The 12,048-nt window shown below is 45.6% G+C and overlaps 1 pseudogene; it reads left to right on the forward strand.

The window, feature by feature from the left end:
• The first annotated feature begins 224 nt into the window (after positions 1-224).
• Positions 225-12,048, forward strand: part of LOC116887644 — a 32,226-nt pseudogene continuing 20,402 nt past the window's right edge.

Below are 12,048 nucleotides of genomic sequence, written 5' to 3' on the forward strand. Positions count from 1 at the left end.
CAGGTGTGATGCTTTATTGCCTGAGACCCTGACCAAGAACCTTGGGGATAGGTGTTAGAAGACGCAGAGTCCCCAACACAAGATTGGGCGCCGGCAAGTGGCAAAACCAAACTTGTTTATTGCAGGAACTGGGCAAACAATTATACCACCTCCCAGCATCTCATTGGCTCTCAAGTAGCCAGATGTAGTACTGTCTCTTTCTCATTGGCTTGATCCATCGCCTGATGACATCAGCAGTCTCCAGCCGCTGGCAGATTCTAGGTTGGTTCGAGGAGGAAGTAGCCGCAGGCCGTCACCAGTGGCGCATTATCAGCAGGCGCATGCGCCAGCAGCAGGCGCATGCGCCAGCAGCAGGCGCATGCGCCAGCAGCAGGCGCATGCGCCAGCAGCAGGCGCATGCGCCAGCAGCAGGCGCATGCGCCAGCAGCAGGCGCATGCGCCAGCAGCAGGCGCATGCGCCAGCAGCAGGCGCATGCGCCAGCATTGTGCGTGGGCCTGCTTGACTAAGTCCCTCCTACAGTGGCCGATTCTCATCGACCTCACTTGGGAGTAGGATCAGTTTAAGGCCGAGCTACTGAGTGAGTTCAAGGCCAGCCACATGGCTGTCACGCAAATAAATTGTAAAAAGTCCCAAACAGGTGCTCACCAGGCACCCTGAGACTTAACACTAAAAAAAGAAAGAAAGAAAGAAAGAAAGAAAGGAAGGAAGGAAGGAAGGAAGGAAGGAAGGAAGGAAGGAAGGAAGGAAGGAAGAAAGAAAGAAAGAGAGGAAGGAAGGAAGGAAGAAAGGAAGAAAGAAAGAAAGAAAGAAAGAAAGAAAGAAAGCCCCTTCCAAGATCGATTTTTAAAATCCTCAAACGAAAGATCTGATTGATTCCGCATTGGTCTTAGGTGTCAGCAAGCTTTGTCTAGGATCGCCTAGTTTTGTGAAAGGTTACACAGTCAAAACTGCTGTCTCCACACAGGTGGCAGACAGGTTTCTCTCCTTTTGCGGAGGGTTTGTGAGGGACAGAGCAAAGCAAGGCTTTGGACCACTGACACACTGTCTTGAAGCCCCTTCCAGTGCAGGTTTCCATGGCCGTAAACACCTACCCTCCCTCGGCTGCTCACCACCTCCCTCCATTGGCGTCTCCTTCCCTGTGAAATGGATTCACAGGTCTCATTGGCATGCCAATGTAAGCTGGGACTTCCTGTTACACTCTAACTCTGCCCCCATCTGTCTCCGCCACAACTTTATTTTCTGGGTAATTTGTCCTTGTTCACCTCACTGAGTGTCTTAGTCGCTGTCCTGTCGCCATGGAGAGATGCCATGACCGAGGAAACTCTTATAAAACATTTCACTGGGGCTGGGCTCACAGTGTCAGAGGTTAGTCCATCATCATCATGGCGGAAAGCGTGGTGGCATACAAACAGACGTGGCGCTGGAGACTAGCTGGGAGTCCTAAATCCTGATTCACAGTCAGGAGAGGTGGGGGGAGACAGAGAGAGAGAGAGACAGAGAGACAGAGAGACAGAGAGAGACAGAGAGAGACAGAGAGAGACAGAGACACAGGGAGAGACAGAGACAGAGAGGCAGAGAGAGACAGAGACAGAGACAGAGAGAGAGAGAGACAAAAAGACAGAGAGACAGAGACAGAGAGACAGAGACATAGACACAGAGAGACAGAGAGACAGAGATAGAGAGAGACAGAGGGAGACAGAGAGAGACAGAGAGAGACAGAGAGACAGAGACAGAGACACAGAGAGACACAGAGAGACAGAAAGACAGAGGGACAGAGACAGCCTGGCATAGGCTTTTGAAGTCTCAAAGCCTGCCCCCTCAGTGACACACTTCCTCCAACAAGGTCAAACCTAAGCGAGCCTACAGGGCCATTCTTATTCAAATCACCAAGCTGGAGGCCAGGGTATGTGGGATATGTGAGTGTCTTTCTCTTGCCACTGCACCCCAGCATCCATCCTGGCCTAGGACCCTGCAGAACGGCGAGAGTGTGATGTGTGACGCTAAGTCGTAAGACACACTGTCGTGGCTTCATTCTCTATTAGACTGCTCATAGGGCGGGACAGGCGGTCCTAGTGTTGTGAAGACACTCGTGTTTCTCCTATTGCTGGAGTTTGCTCTGTAGCTATTGCAATGCTGGCTGCCCCTTAGGAGGAGATCCTAGGACGACAAGGAAATCTTTACATACAACCAAGTGATGCTATGTGTGTAACCTTGTTCCTTAATTTAATACTATTGGTTGGAGATGTGACAGCCTATAGCTGGGGAGAAAAGAGGTAGGCGGGGCTTCCGTTGCCTGGCTTGGGGTCTGAGGCAGAGACCATGGAGAGGAAAAGAGAGAGGAGGAAGAAAATGACATAGGGTATGTGGATTGTGAGAGGAGGGCCATGAAGATTGGCCAACTGGAGTAGGAGTGGCCCAGGCAAAACATGGCAAGTTATATCTCAGGGTTATTGATGGGGAAGCAGACAAAATAGCGGAGAGGGTTGATATCTGCCCAGCTCTAGTGCTTTTAAGACTTATTACAAAGGTTTGGTGTCTTTCATTGGGGAACTAAAGATGGGGTAGAAACCCCCAATTAATTTTCATCAGTTTATATGGTGAGAAACGATGGCTGCCCTCCAAGGATCAATGCCCCAGGAACGTGACTGAGCCTCTCCCAGTCAAATATAGAGACAACAAGAATTCAGCTGACATGTTTGTATCCACTTCACGCAAGATCCCGAGCCGGTGTTGGAATAAAATATTTCCTCCAGGCATGTCAGGCATTTGTTCCTCCGTGCTTAGCCCCCATCATGACAATCAGGAAAGACAGTTAGTGACAGCTGAGGCTGTGAGGATTAGTGGGGAGACTTAACACGGCCTGTGGTGGCTGATCCTGGCTGCCAACCAGACGACATCTGGAAGTAACTAAAACCCGGGCAGCTGGGCCCAGCTGTGAGGGACTTTTCTTGATTGGATCATTTGAGAGAGAAGATCCTCTCTACATCGGGGCCACGCCTCCTGGTGGCAGCCCACATAAAAGGACGTGGAAGAAGGGCGCTTTTGCTCTTTTTCGCCTGCTTATTCTCTCTCGCTCTCACTGACAAGTTTATGTATCCTGCTGCTGAGGCAGTCCCTTGCTGGCCTGACAGGCTACACCTTCAGGATTCCACTGTAGACAGAAGACCAGCGGCTCCGTAGGAATCCTCTGGAACTCCAGCATCAGACTGGGACTGATGCACTCTTAATGGATCGAACACCCACCAGACCCTTGGGTTTTCCGCTGGGAGACAGCCATTGTTGTAATGCCTGGATCACAGCCTACAAGCCACTCTAATGAATACACACACACACACACACACACACACACACATAATCATACATATATCACACACATATAAATATATATCAAAACTGATAGTGTATATTATGTTATATATATAACATATATGTTAAAGTATATATAATATAAACACACATATAACGTGTATATGTACATATACATGTGTGTATGTTATGTGTGTTACTTTAGAGAACACTAATACACTAACAGGAAGAGAGGTGGGAGGCAGGCTGCTTCTGGTGTATCATGAGGGATCCCAGCCATGTACTTATATATAATAAATAAATAAATTTTTTTTATTAATATAAACACACATTTTGCTTTCGAGTGGGACCCGAACCCAGAGCCTAATACACTATCTAACAGGAAGAGAGGGGGGAGGCAGGCTGCTAGAACCTTCATGAGGGATCCTAGCCATTCTTCTCTCTAATCTTAAAGGGATGTTAGAGGATGCCGGTGGTGGAAGGACCAGGTGGAATTCATGACATATCTTCTGAGGGCTGTCGCCCATGATGGGGTGGAACGCTCCAATGTTACAGCTGACGTAACAGCAACCACACTCCTATCAGTAACGCCTCCCCCGAGTCCCCGTAAATAAGCCTAACGAACTCAACGGCTCGCTAAGTGGGCTGGGGGCGTGGCTTGCATGAGAAAGAGTGAGCTGCCACCAGCATCACCTGAGTTTCCTGCCTGAGGATGCGGTGTCACCAGCTGCTTTGATCTGCCTTGGGTTCCCTGTCCGGTGCTAGTAGATGTTTGTCCACCACCACCACCACCACCACCCCTGAAAAAGTAATGGAACCTCCGGCAGCATCAGATCTGTTCTGGTCTTCTGACTTGGAACTCGCCACTTCCTGATTATCGGGGTTGGAGCAGCATTCATGTTCACGATTGCTCCTTTACTCCGATTCGCAACACAGAGTTCCCTCCCATTTTCCAGAAATTGTCTAATTCCCTGAGGTAACTCTCAATGAGCCCCAGCAGGTGATCTAATCACCAAAAGTATGGATCTGTCGACCCCACCCCCAGCTTCTGGGAAATGGGCGTGGTCTGGAGACTGACTGGTCCTCAACACTGTCCACACATTAAAGCCCTACAGAAATCCTTCAGCAGCGGCATGGACCTTCCAGATAGACAACGCATCCATGCGCAGGAAGATGCCCCCGCGCTCAGGAGCTCTCCAAACCACACCCATTGATCTTCATACCCACCTGCATATCTACATCGCTTCTTATAACTCTTCTCAACACAAGAACCAAGAAAACATGCTTCCCTGCGTCCCGAGAGCTCTCCTAACACATACATCAGACACTGTAAACGGTGTCTCAGAGTTGGAACATGGGCACATGTCCCTCCTTTCTCAGAAGACCCCAACTGAAATCCATCGGAGGAGAAATGCAGATACCAAGTTACTACTTACGTGTACGTGTGAAATGAGTCTGGCCTTATGGGCTAGACCTTAGACTTTGGGATCTGACGTCCACCCAGATAGACAGCACTGCAGTTGGAAAAGCTAGAGAATCTTTATCTGGCTAGTAATGGCCAGAAATTCCCATCTATCCTGGTCACAGGAATGTGTTGAATGTTGACTAATGATAGAAGGAAAAGGAGTATTTATACAATAACTGATATGCATTTCCACAATTTAAATTTGGTTTTAAAAATGCATTTGGATGTAGATGTTGACCACCCTTCTAAAACCTGGAAGATTTGGAGAAGAAAACTGGACAAAGTGATAGACACCTGTAACCCCAGGTTCATCCTTCTTAGCAGTGGGGGAGAGGGGAACTAACTCACACTGGGGAGTGGGAACAGCCAAATCTGGGACCTCGATGTTGAGCCTCTCTAAAGAGCAGCATCAGAGATCTTGTCTCAAAAAACAAAGTGGAGTGCTACAGAGGAAGCCACATGACACTCCAGCCTCCATATACACAGTTATAGGCACAGCACACACATGCATACACACACACAGATACACACACACACATGCATGCACATACACACATACATACACAAACATACACACACATATGCATACACATATACACATACACAGAAATACACACACACAGAAAGAGATTAAAACAAATACATTCTGAATTATCTAAATAAACATTCCCTAAGTGCACACTGCCCACTGTGTATTTACAGACAAGTCAACAGAAAGCGGCAATATTTCACATATTTGTGGGCCAACAACTCTACCCAAGGCACTGATAGCAAGGGAACCCAGGAGAACACGGCGCAGTGACCAGTATGACTCTCCCACTGCAAGTGGCACTTTTTTCAACATCGCCATTCTGTTCATAACAACTGTTCCATGGTTTGCTTTTTACCATTGCACAACTAAAGGGATAAGACATTTGGGCAAAGTTCACCCTTTCGAGTATGGAGATAACCGTCAGTGAAAAGGCCGCAGGCCAGCGTTGACAAGCCACAGTTCTCTTGCTGTTGTCACTGTTGTTGTTTGGTTGGTTGTTTCAATTCAACAGGAAGCATCGAGCTCTTGGCTCTCTCTTCCAGAAGGACCAAGCTAGCACTGTCTGAAGACACAAGGATTGGAGGGCTTGAGGCTGTTACTCGGCAGTCACCAGAGTAGTGCAATCCATTTCCCCACTCCGTCAGCTCAGTCTTCTCATACCTAATGTAGCCTAGGCCCTCAAGAGCACCCTGTTCACTCTGAGGGGTCCTGCAGAAGACGGAACTGACTCGGGAAAGGCAGCACAGACTTAAGTCAGGGTAGTTAGCTGCTGAAATGAGAAGGGAATCGTGTCTGCATAAGAGACGGGGTTTCTAAAGTAGGGTTCCTGAAATGTCCGTAATTACACACTATATTTTGTTTATAAATATGCTCTCGTCTTTCCTCTGGGGCCCAGAGCTTTCTGCAGACTTTAAACAGACCCAATTCCCAAAGATGGTTTGGAGCCATGAAGATCTCATTTCTTCACCTATTGGAGAACCATGGCGTCCCGGAACAGAGACATTGACGTTGGGAATTTGGAAAGGAGAATTAGAATCCATATGTGGAATGGGATCCTAAAAGCTAACTGACCCCATTTACAAACCTAATAGAGGTTTGCTTCAAAGTCAAGAATATCCTGTTCGGGGTTGGGGATTTAGCTCAGTGGTAGAGCACTTGCCTAGCAAACGCAAGGCCCTGAGTTCGGTCCCCAGCTCCGAAAAAAAAGAAAAAAAGAAAAAAAAAAGAATATCCTGTTCTTCTTACCTCATCCACACACCGAAAATGGTGAAAATACTAACTACCTTAAATGAAAGGCCTGTTTCACTTTGAGTTAGAAGATTGTAAAATTGTTGGTAAAGTGGGTAGAAGGCTATATCAGGCCCAATGCTGGTGCTGACAATTGTAAGAGGAAAAATTAAATTATATGTTATGCTCCACTAACAATAGAGACTTCTCGCAAAAAAAAAAATAAATAAAAATAAAAATCTGAAAATGTTTCACTTTTGCTCAATACCATGGAATTAAGACGCAAACAGAAATCAGCTTAACAGAAATCAGTTTAATAGTGTGTGTCTTCAGGCTTCTTGGGTTTGGAAATATAAATTAGAATCAGTTTTACATATAAGCTTATTATTTGATATTTTAAGTCATAACAATTCTACACTCATAGATCCAAATTGTGTTATACATCTTTTAGTAATGTCATGACACGTTCAGTAAGTTTATCATAAATGTTGAAGGATCCATAACAAAATTAATAATCATTCATTGGCAAATACTAGTAAAATTGAGTTCCAAATTTCAAAGTAAAATATACTTAGCAGGAATTAGGGATCGCGAAGAGTCATAGTTGGAAAATGAACAGAAAGCAGGAGTGCGAATTGAAAGGAAGCAGAAGCCTCTCATGGAGAAGGACAAGGGCAGGGTGATTCCATAAAACTCCAGAAATACTACAGATTAAGGGCCGTATGGTACGAGTTTGTTCATAGCCAAGGACAGAGTCCTAGCACAATGACTGATTGAGACCAGCTGCCCTTGAACATAATGGTAGAGAGAACTCAGATCATCAATCTTACTAGGCAAAGAACTTCTAAGCCACAGCAACATTCTAACCATCTCACTTCCTGACTGGCCCCTGTTTAACATGCCATGCACAGTAAGGCTGTAGGGAAAAGGAATCAAGAGACAAAATGAAATTACAGGTAGTTGTAGTTAAACCATGATAAAGAAGAAGAAGAAAAAAAAATCACAGCACTTCTTTCTTTCTAAATTGAAATCAGTTTAATGGGGGAAGCAAAGATGGATCAGAAGATAAAAGTCCACATTGCTCTTCTGGAGGACCTCAGTTCACTCCCCTGAACCCACACTGGACAGTTCACAACCACCTATAACTCCAGCACCAGACTATCTGACACCCTCTTCTGGCCTCTTTGGGTACTGCACTCATGTGCACAAACCCATCCACAGATACACATATATAATCACAAACAGATAAATAAAATCTTAAAGCAAAACAGTACAGTGTTACTAACCACGTCTAATGTGATTCAAATGTTTAAAATTTTACCAAAGGAAATCTCTGGTTGGAGGCAACGGTTACCCAGTTTTTAACATTTGATTTCAAGTGCTTCGCTTCACTTCCCTACTCAAATACCCAGCTTAAAGGGTTAGAATGTTACCAGTCCAGTTTTCAAAGACATAGGCTACTTGGAACAGCCTAGTGCCTGAGGTTACGGAAGACTTAAAAATTATCAACAACGAAGGTAGCAGCTTTTCCAACAAAGCGATAAGTCTGTTTACCAAAGAGTCTCCAATTCCACATTCTCTTATAACCCTACCTAGAGACCAAAGCTGGAACTAATCCTTTCTCAACTAAAAACAGAGAGAGAGGCAAAGAGTCACAGAGAGGGACAAAAGACCGCCACTTGGTTTTCATGGTATGGTCACCTTTTAAATGCCAGTCTCCTATGGACTTCTGTGGGTCCTCTGTCACCCTAAGACTCATCCCCGATTCCTCAATCTGCTCCACTTGCCCCGCTCAGTCAGTACCTGGTCACACCACAGAGAGGAAATGAAGACTGAGGCTGGTCTCTAGCAGCAGCTGGATTTGCCTTAACAGATAGGGAAGTGAAGACAGGCTGAGGGAAAGGCTAGCAGAATTTTACAATAATCGCTTTGCTTTCTGTGGACATACTGTCAATAATAAAAGCTTTCAGAGCTCTAAAACATTGTGGAAATCATATCCTCGGATACAGAAACCGACAAGACAGTAAGTCAATGAGGCTTTTTTGAGAATTGTCAGTTTGGTAAGATGATAATTCTATTGATTTTTTCCCTCTCAGGAAAAGCTGAGGAAAAGATGATTACTTTAAAAAAAAAATTTTTTTAGTGAGTGTGGGGGTGTCTCTTGGTGACAAGAACATGTGTTTTTAGTAGGCACGAGGCCCAGTAATAGTGTCTCCTTCAAGACAAAAAGCAAAATCATCATCATCGAATGGATACGATTTCAAAATATTGGGTGAGCATTTAAAAAACGAGAGGGACCAGAGATGTTTTTTAAAAGCACAGTGGGTATGTTATGTCTTATGTATAAGAGTCATAAGACACAAACAAAACACAAGACTTGGCTCACCACGCAGCATATACGCCGAACGTGATTTAATCTTCTTTAGAATTCGGAAAATTATGAAATGTCTCTGGTTTTACTTTCCAGACATTATTCTCAGAGCCTACACGAGTTATCACAGGCCATCAGCAAACAGCCGTTTTTCTGTACTGCTCAATACATATGGATTATTGAATATTAAGACACCATTGGGGCACTGGGGGTGTTAAAACATAAAATAATATTTGGATGTTACAGGACTCAGCTGTGTGGCTTTTCTTTCAATGATACATGACAGTGGCAGAGGAAAACAGGCCAACTACATCTCTCAAGCCGGCATGAGAACTTGGATGTAAACTCACATGGGAGGAGCTACAGACCAAAGCTCCGAGAAACGTCCTACCCTGTCCAGCTCCTAGGCTCGGGGCCTCTCTTGTGTGGCCTCCGACAGCATCTCGTGTCTCTTCATGGCCTGGATCAGTGAGTTACAGGTACTCCACTAAATTACAACTGCACGTTCACAGGCTTATCTGTAGCACACAGCAGACTAACTAGCTGGGACGGATATTACTCTCCTCCTTGCCGTGACCAACGGTACCTTAAGGGGCGAAGCTGGCTTATTTAGGCTCAGAAGGCGAGAGGATAGCCCATGGTCATAGAAAAGGCGTGGCAACAGGAGATGCTGTTGGTGGCTGTCGGCTTCTATCTGGGTAGATGGGGGACAGCAGAGCTTCACTAGTGCCTGAGGTGTTTCCAACCGAGTCCACAATGAAGATGATGATGGTGGTGATGGCCGGAAGGGATTGGAAGAAAATGGAGGACAGAAATGAAGACCATGAAGAAATAACCTTTACCATGACCACATTCCAAATAAGACAGCAGAGGCTGGGGGTGGTTAGACAGTGTGTCCAAAGGTCACGAGGTCACCTGTTAGAAGTCACAGTAGCATCAGCCACTGCTAAAACCCATGCAGCCCCAGTCTGGTGCTGAGGGCTCCACACTGACCCCCTGTTGACTTAAGACCTGGACAAGTCTCCCAAGAATTCTCTGTGTTTAACACCAGTTAATGGCGAGTACAATATCCATCTAGTAATTAACATAAAATAAATGCCAGATGCCAAATCTGTCCTCTAGAAATTGCAAGGTCAAGTGTCTGTTGTTATTGGGATAAAAACACTGTGCTATAAACAACTTGGAAAGGAAAGAATTTATTTCAGAGGATAATGGTCGGGCCACACTCCATTGCCAAGTAAGGGCAAGAACTCAAACAGGGTAGAAACCTGGAGGCAGGAACTGATGTAGAAGCCATGCGAGGTTTGGAGATGCTTGGTGGTCTGCTCCTTATGGCTTTGCTTGGCCTGCTTTTTTTTTAAAAAAAAAATAACACCCAGGACCAATAGGCCAGGGGTGGCCTCACCTGCAGTGATATGGGACCTCCCATACCAATTATCAGTCAAGAAAATGTACCACAGGCTTGCCCACAGGTCAATCTGGTAAGGGCATTTTCTCAGCTGAGGTCCCCTCTTCTCAGATGACTCTAGCTTGTGTCAAGCTGACATAAAAATCTAGCTGGCACAGGGCTGAACTGACCCAACAGTAACTGGACAGTTGTCAACTTTGGTCAGGCATGCTGGGGTTGCCAGCAGAAACAGGGTAGGAAAGAGGAGCCATCAGCCCAATGGCCTCAGACGGAACATTCTGTGACGGCACAGCTGTGTCGCCACAACCTGTGGCAGATTGCAGCACTGTCTTTATTTCAAGAGGGGAGCAAACCAGAAACATCCGGACCTGGAAAGTCATTTGGAAGATCGTTCATAAGTAGGCTTGCCTCTAAAACACAACCTCCCTCTTGTAACTTCACACCCAAACTAGAAATCCATTGACCGCACACAAAAAGCAAGACCCACAGGCTTCCTCACCCTCTGTATAGTTCTGATTCCTTAATTCCTGTTCCTGTAGTCCGAAGAAGCATCAGTCCTTTTTTTTCAACCTAATGTTAAGTCTCAAAGAATATAAACAGGCAAGCCAGAACTACAACCCCGGTCCAGTTCCACGTCCGTGCTCCCTGCTGCACCCCGCAATCACCAGGAGACATTTATGGGAAGAAGAGGAGGGGTGAGGAGGAGGGAGAGAGTGGGTGCTTAGTTTACAGGGGAAAAGCCTAACTCTACAACTCATGGAATTACCATCATCTCTGGCTACTTCTCAGCCCTGTGCCGTTTGTTTCTTGATATATTTAGCTCATGTTGACCAACAGAGCTGTTTATCAAGGCATTGCACAGAGTGAAGGAAAGTGTAAAATCAGGATGAAGAGGAGAAATATTAGCATCAGCTATGGAGAAACATGATCAGCACTGTGTTGAAGTCAGGGAGTGCTGGCATGCACCACAACCCTCATTGTGGGCTAACACTCTCCTCGTGCCTCAGCAGAAAGAAGGGCAAAACCTTGGGTTAAAGGAGGGGGCAGCATTTTTTTTTGGGGGGGGAGCATTTTTAAAGTCCCTTCCTTGGTTACCAGGAAATGACCGTTAATGTTCTGGAACGAGAATACGTCATAATGTTTTTCTTATCGAGAACATTCTAAGCTGTCAGAGACCAAGATGCTCTGTCCAGAGAGAGAGCCATCTCAGCTGCTTCTAGAGAACACAAAGAAAGTTCCACCATCCCAAGGAATGAGCACATCAATTAGCCTAAGTATTTAGTCCTCACTTTTACTTCGAGTAGAAATTCAGAGATGGGTCTTGTCCAGGCAGAGGGACCTGTTTACAAAGCATGAGAACCAAACTCTCAAAAAAGCCCATATAAGACGAAGAGACGTCAAAAGCCCTCCCTCACTTCCCTCAATAATTAAAAGGTCCTGTAACTAAAGCAACTCCATTCTAAAAGTCTCTGATGAATGGTCAAATGGCCGCCTTTGGCTCAAGATCTGTTTGTTAAATAGCAAGGACATCACTACTAAGAAGGTTTTGTAGAACTTCTTGGGACCTAAAAGGCATTTGCGATAGATTTTAGGATGTCCAGTTCTGTTTGTAATGGGAAGTGAGATCAATGAGTAACTTCCAGCGGAATAGAGGGCAGATTGGACAAGCTATGAAGATAGACTGAGGGTCTCCTTAGGCTAGGTGAGGGCATGAAACCCAGCATGGGCTGTGAGAGAA

The sequence above is a fragment of the Rattus rattus genome, chromosome 18 (genome assembly GCF_011064425.1).
Source record: "Rattus rattus isolate New Zealand chromosome 18, Rrattus_CSIRO_v1, whole genome shotgun sequence".
In the NCBI taxonomy this organism is placed as follows: Eukaryota; Metazoa; Chordata; class Mammalia; order Rodentia; family Muridae; genus Rattus; species Rattus rattus.